General features: G+C 37.3%; 1 protein-coding gene across 5 annotated transcripts in view; it reads right to left on the bottom strand.

Annotated features, from left to right (window-relative positions):
- GRID2 (glutamate ionotropic receptor delta type subunit 2) overlaps positions 1–21276 on the bottom strand; it is a 1491890-nt gene that overhangs the window by 67610 nt on the left and 1403004 nt on the right. The window lies entirely within an intron of this gene.

The raw sequence follows: 21276 nt of genomic DNA, 5'->3' as shown, positions 1-21276 counted from the left end.
ACTATGACCTCATGTATAAAATTCTCTAAATAACCCTAAGAAATCACATTATTAACTCCGTTTTATAGCTAAGGATCATTAGGTGTTGAGAAATTAAGTATGTGCCTAAAGCCACACAAAATGGTAAATGGCTCTTTCCATAGTTTGGCGACCGTGGCCATTGCTGCTATAAACATGGCCCTTCCTTTCACTACATCTGTATCTTTGGGGTAAATACCCAGGAGTGCAATTGCATCAGAAAGGATGAATACCCAACTTTTGTAGCAACATGGATGGGACTGGAAGAGATTATGCTGAGTGAAATAAGTCAAGCAGAGAGAGTCAATTATCATATGGTTTCACTTATTTGTGGAGCATAACAAATAGCATGGAGGACATGGGGAGTTAGAGAGGAGAAGGGAGTTGGGGGAAATTGGAAGGGGAGGTGAACCATGAGAGACTATGGACTCTGAAAAACAATCTGAGGGGTTTGAAGTGGCGGGGGGTGGGAGGTTGGGGTACCAGGTGGTGGGTATTATTGAGGGCATGGATTGCATGGAGCACTGGGTGGGATGAAAAAATAATGAATACTGTTATGTTGAAAATAAATAAATTTAATTAAAAAAAATGGTAAATGGCACGGCAAAGATATAACCCCAAATTTGTCTGACTCCAAGACTCAATCTGTTACCTCAGTGATGATGATCTGGTAGCCATTTTAATTTCCTTAAATCAAAGTTCATCCAAAGTCCCTGTTTTGGGGCTCATTCATTTTTGGGGGGCAAATCTAGGCAATATTAAGAACCTAACCTACAGGTTTACCACAGACACAATTTAAAAATTAGAACTATGTCTTCCCTTTAGGCTTTTATTTCTCTTAGATTTAGTGTAAATTTCCTTAACTACTAAAAAAAAAAAAATCAAATATCCTTTCCACTGACAGAGAGAATCAGGTGAAAGGGAAGATAGAAATTCACTGTTATTGGGGTGCCTGGGTGGCTTAATCCTTTAAGCATCTGCTTTCAGCTAAGGTCATGATCCCAGGGTCCCGGGATTCAGTCCCTCATGAGACTCTCTGCTCAGTGGGGAGGCTTCTCCCTGTCCCTTTGTATCTCCTTCTGCAGCTCCCTCTGTTCTTCCCCTGCTGTGCTTTCTCTCTGTCAAATAAATAAATAAAATCTTAAAAAAAAAAAAAAGGAAGAATTCACTGTGATTTTAGAAACTCCATTAGGCTATCTCAATTTCTGAGCAACTACCAATATAACTTAAGGAACCTAATATATGTAAATCAAACTGAAATTTGAGTGTTACTAAATCCTGCAAACCACCACACAGAGGTTGCATAAGTAGTAGTTAATGGAGTTTAATGCATGGACTTGGGAACCAGAATTCCTGGTTCAAAGTCTGGCACCAATATTGTCAGTTGTGTGGGTTTGGACAAATAGTTTCTTTTGCCCTGATTTTCTCACTTGTAAGATGAAGATAATGATAGAACAAATTTGCTGGGGTTCTGGGGTTGTTACAAGGTTTATGAGTTAAACTTTATAGAGTCCTTAGGGCAATACCTAGCGCAAAGTAAGTGCTACATTAATATATTATGTCTTGAAAAATAAGCAATATTTCTATTAGGCCATGTTGACTCATCCATAGTTTATGGGTATCTACTGTGTGCTAATCATTGTCATGTGTAACTTTGGCCAAAGCAGGGAACTCCAGGAATCTCTTAAAGAGGTAATTTTTGGAAGCATAATTGTGTTTAGCAAATATGGAATTTTCCTCTAGAAAACCAATGCCTTTCAACTTTTTTTTTTTTTTTTTGAAATAGAACAAGTATGATCTCAGCATTCAGGTTATATTAAATTGCAAAATGATTTTTCTACCCAGTCCTTTTCCCTACTCTCTGCTGAGTTTTGTTCTTTCCATGTATAGTACACAGAACACTAGGAACAGGCCAGTGGATGTCACCATGAACATTAACCAAAAATAAAAGCAGAAGAAGAAAAATTTATTGTTCCTCAATACTTACTTGTGAACACAGTAACAAATTTTAAGTTTTAACTTTAAGTTTTCACTTAAACTTAAACTTGGCTCATCTCAAACTTGTTTCTACCAAATGAGTTAATACAGAAGAAAACCTTATTTTATTGACCAGGCAATGACAACATTGCTCGGAAGAAAATGTGCTCACATTCTCCATGGGAACCTATCATTTAATGCCTTTTATATTTTAAATCATAATTTGAGCTGGGAACATTTCCATCATTTTTATAAAGAATCCAAGTTACATTGATGAATCTAGGGAAAATCATATTTCCCAAAGAAGGAGTGTTAGTTTTTCTATACACTATGGAGTCCTAGATAAGAAATAAAAGGACCTAAATAAATGGTGATTTTGTTTCTTCTTCCAACAGTAGATTTACTTTCTAAATGAAAAAAAAAAAAAGCTGAATGTGGAAAGTAAATTATTAGTTGCATATCTATGACTTTCTGCAGGTTGTCTGAAATATTGGAGATTGAGATAATGACTGAAAGGCAAAGACTATATTTGAGTCATTAAGGCCCAAGCCCACTGAAAAACACAGGATGAACACAGTGACTCCTTTATGTGGCCAAAGATGTACTTAGAGAAATGGTGTCATTGTATACTGCTTCGATCTGCTTTGTCAGAGAACAACATTAATTTTTCCTTGGTTTTCTTTTATTTTTTTTCCCTTCCCAACACATCATTCAGCCTTTGTCCCTTACTGAGTCAGCAGACCTAGCTTCTGATTTGATGTTGCTTGCTTGCGGTTGACGATGCGTCTTGGACTCAAGATGATAAGCAGGAGTATTTTATGAAGTCAGGCTTTGTTGGTATTTCCAAGAGTCAAATGCACACCTGCCTATTGTAGCATCATTGTACTTGGATGACTACAGTGCAAAATGGATTGGTGGCAAAGACATATATTTATGTTTAGTGTTGCTTTTGGAGCCACACAAAATATTTTATTAAAAGCTTCAAATTTATTCTGGTACCTTCCAAAGGATATAAGTTTCTTTGTCCTGACAAAAATTAATGGTTTGCAATGTTTATTTTGTGGACTCTTTCTCTGAAGTTTGCCTTAAAAAAAGATTTAGAAGATACTTTTCCTGTAGAATATCCTGACATCTTTATTTGTTACAATTTGTGTTTTCTTACTAGCCTGATCTATTCTTAGCACCTAGATTAAAAAAAAAAAAAAAAGATTGGGTCATAGTCTTTTGTATGGGCTGTCAGTGATGGGATTCTCTAAGTTCATTCCTCTGCTGAAACTTGGTGATTGAATTAAAAAAATAAATATAATGTTTTGTGATTTCAAGTTTAATTTTATGTGGGAGAGACTGAGGGATTTTTAAGGTAGTGATTTGATGTATATCATCAAATTTTATTTTATTTTTTTTTTAAAGATTTTATTTATTTATTTGACAGAGAGAGATCACAAGTAGGCAGAGGCAGGCAGAGAGAGAGGAGGAAGCAGACTCCCTGCCGAGCAGAGAGCCCGATGCCGGACTCGATCCCAGGACCCTGAGATCATGACCTGAGCTGAAGGCAGCGGCTTAACCCACTGAGCCACCCAGGTGCCCATATGTATATCATCAAATTTTATAACACTTGATTTGATTAAGAGAAACCAAAACCTCACCACTGACAATCTTGCAGTGTCTAGTTGAACTTGTTCTTACCTTAGCAGAAAGCAAATAATTTTACACACTTTTAAAATGAGCTTCTAAAACAGATGTGCAAGTCAGGAATGAGCTTTATCTCATGACTCAAAGGAAAGAAGAGAGAGTCAGGAATGGGGAACACCGGGGCGGGGTGGGGGTTGGGGGGAGGTGGAAATCATTCATACGTAACTTAGTTTCTTCCAGTTACGGAGCTGGGTGCTCTCCTATGTGTTAAATCAACTATTCTTCCCAGCGGTCCTCTGAGGGAGAACTACTATCAGTCTGGTTTTACAAATGAATGCCTTGAGATTAAGTGAGTTTGAGTAATTTGCTCAGTTTCCCAGCAGAAACAAACAGAACTCTGATGCAAGTCTTAAGAGGTCTTAACTCTTAAGCCTATTCACATGATTAAAGAACTTTTATAGAGAGAAATTGCCTTTGGAGGAAGTTTAAAAAAAAAAACCACCAAAAAGTGATTTTGTGCAAAGTAAAATTTAGATGGTCATAATGGCTAACGAAAATTCACTTTGCTGCTTTCTCTGTGCGTGGGGATAGTTATACTCCTACGTCAGCCCTAGATAGACCATGTAATTTTGAAAATCTCAGAGGGAGATGGTTATTTACATTGATGAGATGTACCTGATGTCTGTCCAGAAGGCATCGACCCATCCTGTTATACTTGGAAAGTTGATGTGGGGTCGTGATCTGTGGTTGCTTATTGATCAGTATTGGCAGTTGAAGAAACATTAAAAAGGAAAAAAAAAAAACCCTTCAAGCTTTGAGTTTTTTGAGATACGGGGAAGTTCCTTTCCATGAATATATATTTATAAACAGGTAGACGATAGGTAGGCAGGTAGATATATAGATACAGGGAGAGAGATCTATCTGAATGTCTGTTATTTCCTTAACAAGAATTTAAAGTAGAAGACATCCTCCTGTGTTTTAACAGGCAGGCTGGTCCAGGGAAACTTTCTATATTAGAAACGAGTGTTGGTCTACCTTATGAGCAAGAAAGCCAGAGCATTTTGCAGGGTCTGATAGCAGGGCTCAGGCAGGAACGCCTCTTGTTTAGGCACATGTGGGGTGATGCATGCCAGGCGGGCTGAAGGACCCACGTGCTGATTCTGCTCTGGGCTTCTTTCAAGGGTATACCGAAGAGTAGAAAAGGATCCATCTTATGGAACAGCACAGAGCAGAATCTATACATGAATGCATATAACCGCATTACCTACCTGTGACCAATAATTCAGAGAGATAATACTATGAAACTCAAAATAAGCATTCTAGAAAACCCTCCTGGGTGACAGTCGGTGGAGTAACTGCAGTAAAACTTCTCAAATTTTTAGCAATAATTACATTGATTCCAGCTGTAAATTGAGTAGAAATATGTTGTTAATGCTGCTAAAGCCAGTAACATCTCTCTGCAGTTTCGTGCCATGCTTTCTTTTTTATTTGTAATTTTTCTACTTTTTTTTTTTTTTTAAGTGGTCCCACATGTGCACAACAAAGCAAATGTTTGCTTGGGATATGTTGTTTTCCTAGCATCATTATGGAGAAAAGGTAAGAAAAGGACATTTGTACTGCAGCAGTGTGAGAAGCTGTCCTTTTCAAAAGCATTTTTGCAATGTGGCCATTAGCTGCTGATGGAGTTGCCATGGTTATAAGAGGTCCACTGTGGGAGAAATCTTCATTTATTATCAGATTTTGACAGCAGCGGTCAGAATGCTTGATGTGGGGAAAAACAAGAAGTACAACATAAAAGAGCCTTGGCCATTTTAGCCACACAAAGAGTTGAGTTATAACATTAAAAAAAAATATTCAACAATAAAGTCATGGGTGAGTTGAGTGCCAAGAAAAATCTTGCTTTTGAAATAAAATGTATTCCTGTAAACAGCAGAGGCAGAAAATGATAGCCTACTGAAGAAGCAGGAAAGAATGGCAACAGGCATAAACCTACTGAGTTGAACGTGATTAAATCATGTCGTAGTGATGGTTTGCCGCAGTCCTGCTTTCTCAGGCATTCCTCCTCATGCAAAAATCTGGGTGATCTAAGCTACAACTTTAAGGGTTACTGAGCTTCTGGTGTTTTGGTACTTGACTACAAGGAAAAACCTTTGTACTAAATGTACCTGAAAGCCCTGGAAATACTATTCTCACATAAAAAGTATAAAAAATTCCATTACATGGGCCTCACCACGGTGTGGATTCACATCCTCCATGTAAGTCTATGATACGCGAATGAGCATTCTGTGGTCTTAGCGCTATGAATTCGATGTGTTTGCTTCTTTGGAATAACAACTGATTTCTAGGGTCAGTGTTTACAGAAAAAAAGACAGTATGTCTCTAGTCTCAACCAAAGTGCAAATATGTAATAGATCGTGTAGTATTTATCTCTGGTCGGGGTAGGACGAGGGCAGAGACAGTAGCGCTGCTGGATTGCTAAGCGGACAAGAGTCTGAGATGCTTCTGTCCGATGATCAGAGGCAAAGCCTGCTTATTAGAGAAAGTGCACTGACAGGGATAAGGATAGTCATGGCTCAGGCTTTGGGGATAAAAGCTGGAAGATGCACAGAAAGAGGGCTGGTAGCAGAGGAGAGTCTATGTTCCTAGAGGCAGCATCAGGGATGAGTGAGGGACAAGTGGAAGCCTTGGGCCCCTGGAAGGAGTCCCTCGGGGGCAGGCCCAGTGCTTACCCAGGAGCTGCCCCTCCTGCAGGACTCAATGCTGCCATCACCCACGCTGATAACGTTTTCCACTCTGATTTTCCTCGTCTTTACTCCATGGAAACTACTTTCCTGCAGTTACTAACGACTTAGTCCTCAACTGCAGCAGACAGCTTTCAGGCATGACCTTCTCTCTCAGCCCAAAGGACTGTCCCTCCCATCCAACCCGCTCCCACCGAGCGATCACTGATGGCTGCATCTAGGTCAAGCCTTTAGCTAGGTTTTTGTAACAACTCATGGGGTAGGCTTAGGTCAGGAAACGGAGATTAAGAATTCAAGGAACTTGCTTGAGGAGTCTGGCTCCTAACACTCATGGGGCCCACCATAGGCCATTACAAAGGCTTTGCCTGGCAGCCAAGTGGAGGAAAGCTGCTCTCCCCACACTGGACTTAATGTGCAGCCAATAGGCGGCAGTCTCTGAGGGGAGCTGCCCTCAAGGGCTCTGGCCCCTCTGGCTGGCCATGCTCCTACCCATTTTTGCATTCTTAGTAGAGGTGCCCTCATTTGGGCTTTTAGTAGAGGCCTTCCTCAGGCTCCTCTGGTGGAAACCTTTAAAGGAATGAAGGGAAAACGTCCATTACCAGCCCTTTCCCCTTGACCTCTTCCCAGCATCCCTCAGGTCGAAAAATCTACAGTAGCCTTCTATTTGTGGATCCCTCAGCAGTAACTTGACCTGAGTACTGTCTGTGCTGATCTAGCTGATCCTTGACCAGTGTGCCATTCCATGAGGGAAAATGGGACGTCCCCCAGGGTATGGGGGAGAAGGTAGTACTTTTTCCTCTTTAGCCTCTCGCTTATACAATTGCTGTAAGTGACTTTAAAGGCTTCACTACTTGCCTGTTACTTTCATTTCTGGTTTGTTCTTTCAACTAGCTATTTCAACAACTGGCAGCTCAACTCCCTTCCACTCGCTGAGCTCCTGGCTATCGTCTGGTTCACACAGTAAGAACTGGAGCTGGGGTTACAAGCCAGCCTGTCTGACCAAAACAATCTGAGCTCTTTACCTCCATCCAGATTACAATCTACTTCCAGAGAAAGTTTTCTGAATTATTTTGGCGGACTCCATATCCCTTGTGTGCCTCTAGTCTTGTGCAATTTTGCTCTTCCTGGAAGATTTATTCTCTCCTATGAATTTCATCACCACCTGTAAACTGGGGACACTTCAATCTTTAGTGCCAGCCCTAAACTCTCTTTTGAGCTCAGAATGATAATCCAGGTACGAGATATATCTTCTTGGATGTTCCAGAGGCAACTCGTTCATTTATTCGTTCACTCATTCATATATTTAGTAAGCATTTCTTGAGTACTTCCAATGTACTGGGCTCTGTATTATGCCCTAGAGATACAACAGAGAGTAAGAAACCACGATCTCTGCTGTAGTAGAGCTTGCCCATACACTGTTATGAGGACAGATACTGAACATGAACATGTCTGTGTTGAGCATGAGAAATCCAAGCACAGGACACAATAGAGTGTGGACAAAAGGCGTCCCTACCCTCACTTTGTGCTTTGGAAAATGCTTGTCTGAGAAGCTGGTTGCTAGAAGGGGTAGGGGAGGAGGAAAGAGTGTCCCAGGCAGTAAAAATGGGGTTGAAGGAGAAAATATGGTTGCATTACAGAGATGGTGTGATTCTGGCAATATCTGGAAATCCAGAGGCCTTTTTTTTTTCGCCCTAAACCCTAGCTTGAATGGGTAGGTTTCCAGCCTTGTCTCATCCTGGATCTCTAGCCCATATTCTGAAATCTATCGATAGATTTTGCCATTTTACTCAGTGGATTTTTAAGCCTGCTGCTGCCTTAATGTTCCCGGCTTCAGCTCTCACACGTTCGTACTGGGGATCCTAGAACAGGCTGCAGGGATGGCTTCTCTCTCCCACTGAGAACTAGACCAACAAACACTCTTCTGTCCCCACCTGTTCCTCTCTCAGTTTCTTCTTTCCTCACCTAGGCAATTACAAGGTTTTGATTAAAGGATCAATAGACAACCCAGGATGGCCTATGGAGTATAGAAATGACATATAATTTTGGATTGTTTTGATGGTTTGCAAATAATATACTTCACAAGCCAGCTACCTAATCTTTTCAAAAGTAATTATTATAAAATCTTTGATACTTACAAAAGAATATGTACAACATGTATTTAAGTTAAAAAGCATAATATGTAACCACTTGTGCTCCTACCACCTGATATAAAAATTATAGGCCATCAAATCATGATTTCAGTTCTGTAAGGAAGGTTGGCTACCGCGTCTGCACTCCTTCCCACTGCAGGGAAGGTCTCTCCATGACCTCCAGAAGATGGCAATCAAGTTTCTGCTTGAACATTTTGCCTAGCCAACATGGCTGCTTGGAAATAGCATGCAGAGGTTTAAAGTCCGGGGGTGGGGAAAATCTGCCCTTTATGAATGTTATAGAAGTTTGAGAAGTAAATTTGGATGATAGCCAAACTTTCGTAAGACCCGTTTTTGTTCTATTAAAATATATCACGTCTTCATTGTTGAACCCTAACTGCTTTCACTGACTGAAGTTACTCTTAACAAGGTGGCCTATTCTAGTAGTGAGAATGTTTATCCGTTGACAGTATGTCGTGGAAGTGGTGGTAGCAAGTTTTTAAAAATGGACTCTTCCTTCAAAGAGACCAGTCCAATCAAAAAGATTGTGAAGATGTTTATTAAAAATGTCTTTAATTTAATTGATACTTTGATTGATCCATCACCTAATTTATACTTTTTTTTGTTACTATAATCTGTCCCTTTGCACTAATTTTAAGAGCTACATGAACCATTTTGTTAGCTTCAGAAATACCACCTCAACTTGTGAAATGTATTGAGAAGGACCTCTGAAATATACATTAAAATGGTTAAGACTTAACAAAGTTTAACTGCCATCCATCATTGAAAACAAGGTCTTGGGTTCCTTGTAAGACTGCATCTGATAATGGAGTGTAATCACAACGGTCTGAACTTTTAAAAATGGGGAATAATAAAGGACTTGAAGTCTGCTTTACTGGCAGATCTCAGGATGCAAACATTACAACCTGTGCTTACCCTGTAAATCCCAGAGGAAGACAGTTCACTCGGAGGGAGAAAACAATTATGTTGCTCTTGCTATGGTCTGTAAACACAGAGCGTTGGAAGAGGTCTATAAACCCATCAAAGGTATCATTTATCTCGACAGCTGTAGAGATGTCAGAAGTACCTTAAGTTTAAGGGGAATACTGTCTTAAGAGATTATTATGAAGTGGTTAAACTTTCCTCTTTTTTGTCCTTTTGACTTTGAGCCACAAAGAGAGGTCATATTTGGCTGATTCCTATGTGGCTAAACAAAACCCTGACAGGAAAGCTTTTGGTGGTTTCTCTTGCAGGCAGGGCTCACTTAATGTGTCAGTGTGTGAAGTATCCAGATGCCTGATTCCCACGTATGCTAAATTCTCCGTACGGAGCCTGGCGCAGAGAGAAAGCATCTGGGATCATTTTCCTCGCACTTGTTCCGTATTTACTTCCTGCATTTCACTAGTTATTATTTTATTCAGAGGATAAGCAGAGGAGATAGCGGAAGATAAAATTAAATTAGCAAATTTTACGGGCTTTAGCATGTTGGGTCTAAAGTTTTGGCAGGGGAGGAGATTAATATAAGGTTTTTGGACCCTATATGGATTTGACTGATCCAAATCATTGTTCTCTATCCTCATTAATACTTTACCAAAAGTAGACTCAGGCTGTCTATTATTTAGGATAAGATAGAGGCCTAGATGCTAGTAGGGAATGCTTACAATAGAGAGTTCTTGTGCTCTTTTGTCTTCTTCTTGCAGTCATTTTTGCTGGGATCTGACTCTCCAAACCAGCTATTAGACTTTGTTCTTTTGTATCATTAAAATCAAATGTTATACTCAAAAACCAGGTATACTTCCTTTCAAGAGAGTTAGTCTTTAATGATCCTGTGGTAAGACAGACTTCACCAAAGAATAATGTAGGATGGTAGGAAGTCAAACATGTGGTTTGGGGGAATAGAGATAGCAGCTGAGAGCAGGGGGAGAAATCTGAAGTTTTGAATGAGGGAGGGAAAGAACAGCTGAGAGCAAATGGGAACCATCAGGGAGGCAATCAGACTACACAGGAATGTCCAGGAAAAGATTTTTTTTCTGTCCACTGGACCTTCCCACAACATACTAAACAGTGTGTCTGGGTTAGCAACCTGACTTTTGTGTCTTACACAGATTATTAGAGCCACATGGGGGATATCCCGGGTAATATTTGTTATTAGGTCTACTGATGGATGAGTATGATGTCCTCATTACTATTACTTATGTCTGTTAAAGGTGTGGTAAAACTACATCTCATGGTAGAACCTTAATCTTCTTATGGATCTGATCAATATGATATTATTCTTCACTGTCTGAAGATGTATCATAACACTGCCTTGTGAGGGGAACAATCCCTATTGGGAATGGAGAATGAAAACCCAATATACCATTATAGCTGTGATACAGGCAAGGAAAAAAAAATATTTGCTTCATTTATAAACAGACTAGGTTTTGGAGAAATTTAAAATTTATTTAAAAATAAATAAATCTCTTGGATTGAAATAAATTCTACTGTGGTCTTCTGGTTTTATTCTAAAGTAAGACTAGGAAAAAACAACTTGTCACAACTGCATAGTCACTTAATCCACATAAATTTAATCACATTCTTCTGTTTATCTTGTCAAACTTACAAGATTGGGTTGAGTAGGTTCAACTCAATATAAATAGAATTTAGTTAGATCTACATAGAGGAAAATAAACCTAAAGCATTCTTCTCTTTATTAAGTGCTTATGTTAATCTGAAGTATTTGCAATGTATTATCGAAGTTGAAAACTTCTGGGAAAGACAAAATATTACTGGGCTGAATGGACTGTCCTATTTTTCTTCAACACTATATAAACATTATCTGAAGGCTTTCAATGAGTTTTTATATTTCCTCACTTAATCTTCCATGATCAGGTATGATTTATCTTTGGCATAAGGTCAATTTGATGCACGAAAAGCTTGGGTAACCTTCTATGAATTTTTAAGAGTTATGAGTAGGGCTGAGAATAGATTCATCCAATTCGAGAACTGGAAATGATGTTAGTCAGATGGAGGTATTAGAGAGATTGAGTGACTTGACCATCATTTTACCACAGGCTCTGAGCAGTGGAACCTGTGTCCTACTCCCTGTGTTCTGTGTTATCCTGTGTACCGCCCTGACTCCTACTGCGATCTGTTTTTAAGAATTCGGTCTATGACCCTGACCAGTCATCTTAGTTTTTGTTGACTGACAATGAAGCATGAATTGAAACTAAAATTCGTGCCTGGAATTCCAAAATTTGTCCAGTAAGTATTTCCTGAGTACCTACTCTGAATTGGGGCTATTCTCAGTGCTTTGGATGAATAACTAGAGAAAAGGTGCTGCTGTCATGGAACTTGGACTGAAATTGAAGTAAACTCTACCATCCAGGAAGGTATCCTTGCATCAACTGAAGATTTCTGACCACTCAGTTCCTGGAACTTGTCCTGAGCATGGAGTACTGCTCAACAGTTGCTATTTTATTCAAAATGGCTCTCTCAGCAGTCTGACTGAGCAATTCCTTAACTGACATAGAACCACTGGTAGAATTTTAAATTGCCTCTTCCTTCTCCATGTCCAAACATCACTGAAAATGTCATTCGATCTCCATAACTTTATTCATGAGGCATTGAAATGTGTACAGGTGCACACACATGATCACACATCTATATGTGTTTTATTCTGAAACCTTGAAGCATTTCATGGGTCAAATACCAGACCCTGTGTTTCTGAAACACTTTGTACTCATTTTAACAACCATCATATTCTTTCTTAGATTGTACAATCACTTGCATATATATCTGTCTTTTACTCTATAATTATAACTCCCTCAAGATACCAAGTAGGAATGCCCAGAATGTTCTCACTCAATTATGGTTGAATTGTTTTAACCTTTTAACTGTCCTCCATTCTAACAATCACAAAATAACTTTTTAGGATTCCTTATTCCAGAATTTGATTCTATAATCATAATAAGTCACTTTTGCAGGGACATTTTCTGGCTAGAATATATAATTGGAATAAGGAGCCCACTGCAAACCAGATAGTACATATAATTATTATGATCTTAAATGTATGTGCTTGGGAATATAAATAGAAATAGACACAGAAAAATGAAAACAATTGTGTCAGGGAGGTAGGAAAATGACACTTTTTTCCTTCAAATTTCTTTGAACATTATGGCAAATTTATTTGTAAAAGATAGCATAATAGTGTTTAAACAGTGGTCATGAGGGGAATGCAAGGGCTCAGAAGGGTTGAGTTTCAATCCTTCACTAGTTGGTTATTCTAAAAAACTCATTATAACATCACTATAAGCATCAGTGAAGAGATTTTCCTTTTTACATCCATTTACCCCAAAGATATTTATGATGGAAAAAGTGACAATAAGAAACTGACTTCAAAAATGAAAACTGGGAAAATATACTTCCTCCTACCCTTCCATAAAGTCCCAACGGGACAAGAATGAAAAATGAGACAGTGTTGTCATTGAATTACTTATTTTCGTATTTACATCCAATATGGCAAAAACAGAATGAATAGAAACAAAGAAGGTTTCCCACTTTAATTAGAATTTTCAAAGGAAGAGATAGGAAGAACTGACTGTAAAGCAGGGCTACACAGAACATTCTCTGAATAGTTAGTTAGCAGGAAATCTTTTAATTACTGAAGCTGATAAAGCACTTTGCAAAGCTTCCTTTATCTAGCTGAGACGGAATGGTTTTCACTGCACACTTCTTAAATAGAGGCAAAGAGAACTTCATTTTTATTTTGACCCTAATTAGATTTTATTAGTCATGATCTAAAAGAAAGAATTTACATTGATTTGACAATCTTTTCATTGACTACATGTATAAAGTTCCGGTGTGTCTATGTAAATTACTGAGTTTGAGCAATACCTTTGAAATTCCTATTGAGATTGATGAGAGATTCAGTAGATGTAAGGCGTTGTAGAAGGACTAGTAATGGAGAAGGAGGGGGAGCTAACTTGTTGATATTTAAGTATGTATTTGATTTTTATTTTTTATTTATTTATTTAAAGATTTTTTTATTTGTATTTGATTTTTAAAAGGTAAAACACTCATATATCTTGTAAATAATGGCTGTTTTAAACAGGTAACTTTTAAAAACTGCATCGAGTATGGCCAGTATAAAACTGACCCCATTATTGCTTAAGTACAGAATATGTTTAGTTGACAGTAGTGTTGAAATATTTGTGTATGTGTCTGGAATATGTTAAGTGATTCGTTCAGAGATTACCAAATAACTACAGCTGACCCAGAGGAACAATTCTGAGCTCTGGCCCCAGCTGTGTTTTGGCTCTGTAAAGATAACTCAATTTTAATAAATAATTCCTTAGAAACACCTGGCAACATTCAGCATAATTTTTCTCTTCATTTTCTTATCTTTTATTCCTAACGCACATGTGTGTATAAAGTTCTGTCTTATGTACACAAACAACTCCTGTACACCCAAGTATATGCATACTTGAATAACTATACAGAATTGCATAGTACATGTGCGTGGGCACATATTTAAGAAGGAAGAAGGTTGAAAAAAATGGCAAAACATATGAATACCAACATAGATTGAGGATTCCATATTAACTTATAAAAATACATAGATGCAGAAAATGGAATTGTGTGGAGGGGTAGAGAAAGTTAAACAAGAGCTTTGAGTGGAAAATTTCAATCTGAGTGTATAGGGACTGTTCACCAGATTGGCTCTTAGCCTTGTAAAGAAAAACAGTGTAAACCTCTTATTTGAAGGTTTACCTTTCTCTACTGACTTTATGGGTAGCCTTATCTGAAATAGCACCCTTCCTGCCACTCTCTATCCCATTACTTTGCTTACTTTTTCTTACTACCCAACATTATATAACACATTCATTTTACTTCTTTAATAACATACTTCTCTGGAACATATAAACTCAACAGCGCATGGATTGCATTTTATTTTTTTAAGATATTACTTATTTATTTTGAGAGAGGGAGAGAAGTAGAAGAAGAGAGAGAGAGAGAAAGAGAGAGAGAAAATGAGCAAGGGAGAGGGACAGAAGCAGAAGGAGAAGCAGGTTCCCCACTGAGCAGGGATTCCAGATATGGGACTCGATCTCAAGACCCTGGGATCATGGCCTGAGCTGAAGGCATACACTTAAACGAGTGAGTCACCCAGGCACCCTACCAGAGCATGGATTTTGTCTCTCTTTTTCACCATTTTGTGGTCCCTACCATTTAGAGCAATGACTGGGAAATAGTAGATACTCATTAAATATTTGTTGAGTGAATTAATAAGTAAATGAATTCCACATCTAAAACCTCACTTTGTTAGAGTTATGAAGGCCACCTCAACTTCCCAGCTATTTTTAAAATGGAAGGCAATGAAAAAGAAGAAGCACTATCAAGGAGAGCATTTAAAATGTCTCTATTAGACAGCCCAGAAGTCCAGAAACATTAATGGGCTTCAGGCTAGAGGTAAGTAACTGGTTCTGAAATGAACTTCTATTCTTTATGGAAAAGGAAGCGATTATTGCACACTCTATTTCAAATCTAAAGAAGTAATCCCCTGGAATCATTAGAGAATCTTTTTAGCCTTATTAAAAACTTGAGGTATGAGAAATGGAAGCAATTTTAATTTAAAAACATTTCATTACTGAAATGAATTTTATTTATGTATTAATTGAAGAAGTAAGAATTCACCTAATAGTCTTATTTTCAACCAGGGACCATGGTGGAACTAAGCTATAGTTCTAAGTAAGAGATGGTTTATATCCTTGTGAAGTTGATAGTTTTGGTGGGGAAGCAGAGTGAAACTAGAAATTAAACAAGTAATTACATGAATAATCAATTATTTAAAATCATTTTAAATTCTAAAAAGAAAAATTACAAGGGGTTATAGCACACAAAACAGTGGGATATAACTCAGTGGTAATGGTCGAGAAATTCTGCAAATGACATTTAAGTGGAAATAAAACCTGTATTTTAAAAAAGTGATAGGATAATTTATTATCTGTACAGAAGAAACTTAAAATTGGATCGCTACCTCACACCACATACAAAAACAGGTTCTAAGTAGATTAAAGATCAGATGTGGAAAACAAACAAACATAAGAGTATTGAGAAGAAATATTTGGGATAGGAAAGGATTTCTTAAACAAGACACAACAAATACAACTTACACAAGAAAAGGTTGATAAATTCAATAAAAGAAATGGCAATAAAATTAGAACTTCTGTGCATGAAAAGATATTATGAAAAAAATGAAAGGTTAAACCACGGAGATATTTGCAATACATTGAAACAAAAAAGGGAAAGTATCTCTAAAATACGAAAACAACTCTTTTCACAGGGAAATAAGAAAGTAATTCAGTATAAAAATGGGTTAAGTTATTAACAAGCAATTCATAATAGAGAAACCCCAAATGGAAACAGTAATATGAAAATATGCTCAATATCAGAATAAAAACCAAAAAGTTCAGTGACACTTTTCTTTTCATTACCATGTTATTTAACACAAATAAAAAGTATGACACCAGCAAGTATTAGTGAAAATGTATGGCTTTCCCCTCAGCGCCTTTATGTCTTTGTTCAAATAGCAGTTTCTCAGTGCAGTTTTCTCTCATCTCTCTGTTTAGAATTGCATTTCTCAACCTAGTAGTCTCTATCCCTATTTCTTGCTTTATTTTTATCTATAGCACGACTCCCATCTGACATATCATATATTTTATTTATTTCTTTTCTACCACATTTGAATGCAAACTCCATTTAGGCAGAACGTCTTATATATTTGGCTTACTGTTAAATACTCAGTGTCTAGAACAGTGTCTGCCACATGGGATAAAATAGAAATGAATAATACACTTCTGTAAATCGCTAGAGGCACTACTTATTGATACACTTTGGGAAGCTATTTCCAATAATGTTGAAGATATGCTTACCATAAATTCAATATTTCCAATTCAGGTATATTCTTTCAGATAAATTCTTGTGCACTTGCCAAAGGAGATACGTACAATACTGTTCATTTCGGCATTATGGTAATGGCAAAAAGTTGGAAGCAATACAAGCACCCATCAGTCAAATTATAAGCACATTTTAATGCTTTCCTACTTTGGAATACTGCACAGCAGTTAATGCAAATGAACTAGGTCTACTTGTATTTCAACATGGATAAATTTCAAAAACATAATGCTGAGAGGAATATACAAGTTGTAGAACTATGCATACAGTTTGATATCAATTTGTAAAAGAACAAGATCCTGTTTTTGAATACATTAATAAATAGTGCAAGTTTATAAACATCATGGAAATGAAAAGCACTGAATTCAGGATGGAGGTTACCTCTGGGGAGAGAAAGGAGAAGGAGTCAGGTTAAAATACAGTCAAGTCTTTTCATCTGTAATGTCTGATTTCTTAAGCAGACTGCCGAGTAGATGGGTATTTGTTATTTGTTTCTCTCCACTTTTTGGATAGATCTGATAAATATATATGAGGTTTCAACAACAGGATTTAAGAATGGATGGGGCCAGGGAAGAGTCGGTGAATGAGATTTAGATATTCTAATTCATTCAGTTTTAGGGAAACTAAATATAGAAGTACCCAAATCAGCAATTACTATGGAAAAGAATTAAATGTTTTATGAAGAACTGAAGGCAGCATTTCTTTAAATCTAGGCATCCTTGGTGAATGGAATCTGTTCACAAGAAGTCAGTTTATATATAATAAGTTCAATTATATTGAGCAAAATCTATCTAGAGGTAAAACTTTCTGCAATGTTTATGTTCTCTGTAATCATTTGGAGAAATAAGAATTTAATAATAAAATGTCTAATAAAGCATCAGCGAGGCTCAGAATAACCGTTCTTTGGGAATAATCTAGTAAAGAATAAAGTCAAAAAAAGAATAAAGTAAATGAGCTCCACATAGAAGCTTCTTGCTGTTAGAAATTTAAGACCAAATTTTACATCAGACTCCTTAATGCATCATCTAAATATTCAAGTTGCTTTTGTGGAATATAAATTAACAAAATGTCTTAAATTTGCGGAGTTTTTATAGTTTTGAAAGTAAAACCCATTGAGGATTTTTATTCAGAACTCATAAAGAGAAAACAGTTAATAATCTTGAATTTAATAAAATGGTAAATTTGGAAAATTTATCTTTTCTGTGTTCAAGAAAATAAACATTATAATAATCATCATGGATCAAATTCCTGTATTCTCTTTTTTAAATCAAGTCACAAAATATAAAGTTGTTTGCTAAGCATTACTCATTCTAATCTAGAAAGTGAGTTCCCGGGATAAACTGATTTTTATAAAAGGAATCAGTCTGAAATGACTTCCTTGGTGACTTTTAGTTATTATTTTTTTAGTATGTGCTCTTAAAGGGTTTGTAATTTCTTTCTTCTAGACACAACTGATTTCAAGGAAGTTCCTATGGAAATCAGATCTTCAATCTCCTCCAGATAGCATTGTAAGCTTTAGCTCTAAGACCATTCATACTTTTTCAGAAATAAAGTTCTTGATCTCAGATCATTCCTTTTCCAATTTTCCTGGTAGACGGAAGTAGAGAAGACATGTGGTATCACTGCTCAATGTAGCAAGGGATAAAATATATTTAATACCAATCAAATTACTCTTTATTTCTTATTCCTCTTAGCATGCATTCACTGAAGGAAGCTTCCTTTAGTGGGGATAAGTCTATATCTAAATGTCAAAATCTATAACTCTCTGTGAAGGTTGCTTATTAGGAATTTGCTATGGTTCATTTTACAATGACACCTTCATATTCAGTGGTGTCAGCGTTTGGAACAGCAATCCAGGATCAATTCATCTTGGCATTAAAGAGAGAAGAAAAAAAGCGAGAGAAAGAACTGGTAGCTTTACAAGAGCATATGGAGTCATTCAAAGATGAAACAGATTCATTATGGCGCACCCACGCAATCTCCTCCCAAACCATCCTTCCTACCCCCAACCCAAGCTGCAGGCAGCACCACACTGTCAGTGTGAACTCTGAGAGCCCACAGGAATACAAAGCAGACTTAATGCCTCATTTGCTTAAGCAGCAAGACTATTTTCTATCCTCAGATCATGTGCTGAACTCTTAGATATATTTGCCTGAGGGGCATCGAGCATGGGGTGAGAAAAAGAATAGAAGAGTTGCTTCAAAAATATTTTCTTCCCAGAGTGATCTCCTTTTCAACTCTAATAAGCCTTTGCAAAGACAGTGTTAATGTAGCTTGCAGAATGAATGATGAGGTACGGAAAGAGCTACTCTTTGCGAGGCTACCCATGGCATTCCCAGATTACAATGGCCATCCTTCTTATTCAGAAGTTCTCTAAGGTGATTTTAAAAAACGACAATTAGTTGGGTTCATTGAAATATTCAAGAGTGAATTCTTTATAGTGGAACTTGCTCAGGGATTATTAATGAAAATTTGCCAAAAAATCCATTCAAGGTTGGGATGGGTTTACTTCTATATGGCCGTGACGCGATGTACAATATGGTAATTTATATGTAGAAATCTCTCCACTTGCCTATCTGAGAAAGTCCAGGAAAAACCCATTCAGTATTAGAGTCATTCATAATGCCACACACTTAGAAAGAGTGTTCAGTTATCCACATGCAAAGTGAGACACTAGAGAATTATAATAAGAGCACAGACTTTCAATCAGTTTTGGAGAATTAAAAAAAAAAAAAACCTTGTATACCTAATCCTGTTGATTTTCTAGAGTTTTGCTGCTGAAAATCTCTTATCTCCACTGCATCATAAATTTCTGCCTGATACATTGAGTACAGTAAAATAAGGTCTTATATCTAGAAAGTCACAGAACGTAAGTTGGTGAGAAGTCTAGGTTCTGAGCAGATATGTCACACTTCAGAATGCATACTTAGTGGGTATTAATAATGCTGGACTCCTGGTTCACAGGGTTTTGTAGCACATTAAAAGAGATAAAGTTTGAATATCATGTAGTGGCTTGAATTTGACTTAATTAATTATAACCAATTTTTAAGAAAAATTATTTACATAAGACACAAAAGCCTTCATTTCTTCACCTTTTCATTATTTTAGGGCTTTAATTTCTCACACCCAGGGTTTTCACCTTCGGAGTTACATTCCCAAACACAGCAGTGTAAAGTGCTGTAGCTTAGGAAAACCTGGGTTTTAATTCCAGCTTCTTCAACTGACCAGTTGTGTGACATCTGGGCAAGCAACTTGGCCATTTTGAGTCTCAGGTTTTCATTTGCAAAAGAGAGGCAGTACTATCCTACAGGACTCTCCTGAGGAATCAATGGCCTGCACAGTTCTTGCACAATAAATGCTCAGCCCTGTTTACTTCTCATAACTTCACTTCTTAAGAAACTTTGAGAAAACATATACATCTCCCTCCTTAAAGGTAGCAAATATCTTAATTAACCCATAAAAATGGGTTAAAAAACATTAATGTTTTTAAAAGATTTTGTTTATTTATTATTAATTAATTAACTAATTAATTTGGGAGAGCGAGAGAATGCACGCGAGACCGAGAGAATAGAGGAGAAGATGAGAGGGGGTGGGAAAGAATATCAAGCAGATTCCCCGCTCAGCCCAGAGCCCGAGATCGGGGTCAGTTCCATGACCAAGCCAAAAACAAGAGTCGGGTTGCTCAACTGACTGTGCCATCCAGGCACCCCCAAAATGGTTACATCATGATTAACAATTCAATTAATTTTAACATGTCCAAATTATATGTTGAATTGTTTTTATTTTGTCCAAACAATTGAACTCACTCCAAATGCTTTAACTGTATTTTCTTTGATCTAAACATACATATATTTTTAAAAATTAATTCTCTTTACAATTGTTTTGTGAGTGGGCTTCTCAAATACTGCTTGCAATGACCGCATGTCTTGTTATACTTTCAAATATTTATTGCAGTATTTCTTATAATGCAACATTTCTTTATTGATACCACATTAATAATAATAAATGACAGTAATAACAGTAGTAGATAGCAACAGATTGACAATGGTGACAGGTGTTGACAAGTTGATAAGCTAATGTTCACATGAGGGTCACTCTATTTATCACTCTACCTCCTTTCTTATGTAATTTTCATAACCACCACAAAAGTAAAAGCTCTTATGGTCCTTTATTTGTAAATGAGGAAATTAAGCCTTCCAAAGCCTTTGGACTCTAAAAATTTCCCCATAGTCACATAATAAGTGACAGAACAGGGCTTGAACCCAGCTTTGTTTGCTGCCCAAGTATTTGCTGTTGACTGATTATATCATATTACTTCTGTTAAATAGGATTCTCTTAGCACATAGTATGTGATCCTTAAATAACTTGGTGATGAGTACTTTTGTTGTTAAACAGAGTAACACAAACTGCCTTAAACGATAAATAGAAACTTTAAAATGAAAAACTGAAACTTAGCTTCTTCTTTTTTTTTTTTTTAAGATTTTATTTATTTATTTGACAGAGAGAGACACACACACACACAGAGGGAACACAAGCAGGGCGGAGCAGGAGAGGGAGAAGCAGGCTTCCCACCGAGCAGGGAGCCTGATGTGGGCCTCCATCCCAGGACCCTGGGATTATGACCAGAGCTGAAGGCAAATTTTTTTTTTTTTTTAAAGATTTTATGTATTTATTTGACAGACAGAGATCACAAGGAGGCAGAGAGGCAGGCAGAGAGATGGGGGGAAGCAGGCTCCCCCCGAGCAGAGAGCCCGATGCAGGGCTTGATCCCAGGACCCTGAGATCATGACCCGAGCTGAAGGCAGAGGCTTTAACCCATTGAGCCACCCAGGCGCCCCTGAAGG

This window comes from Mustela erminea, chromosome 2, assembly GCF_009829155.1.
Source record: "Mustela erminea isolate mMusErm1 chromosome 2, mMusErm1.Pri, whole genome shotgun sequence".
Taxonomy (NCBI): Eukaryota; Metazoa; Chordata; class Mammalia; order Carnivora; family Mustelidae; genus Mustela; species Mustela erminea.
This window is presented reverse-complemented; position numbering and strand designations above follow the sequence as displayed.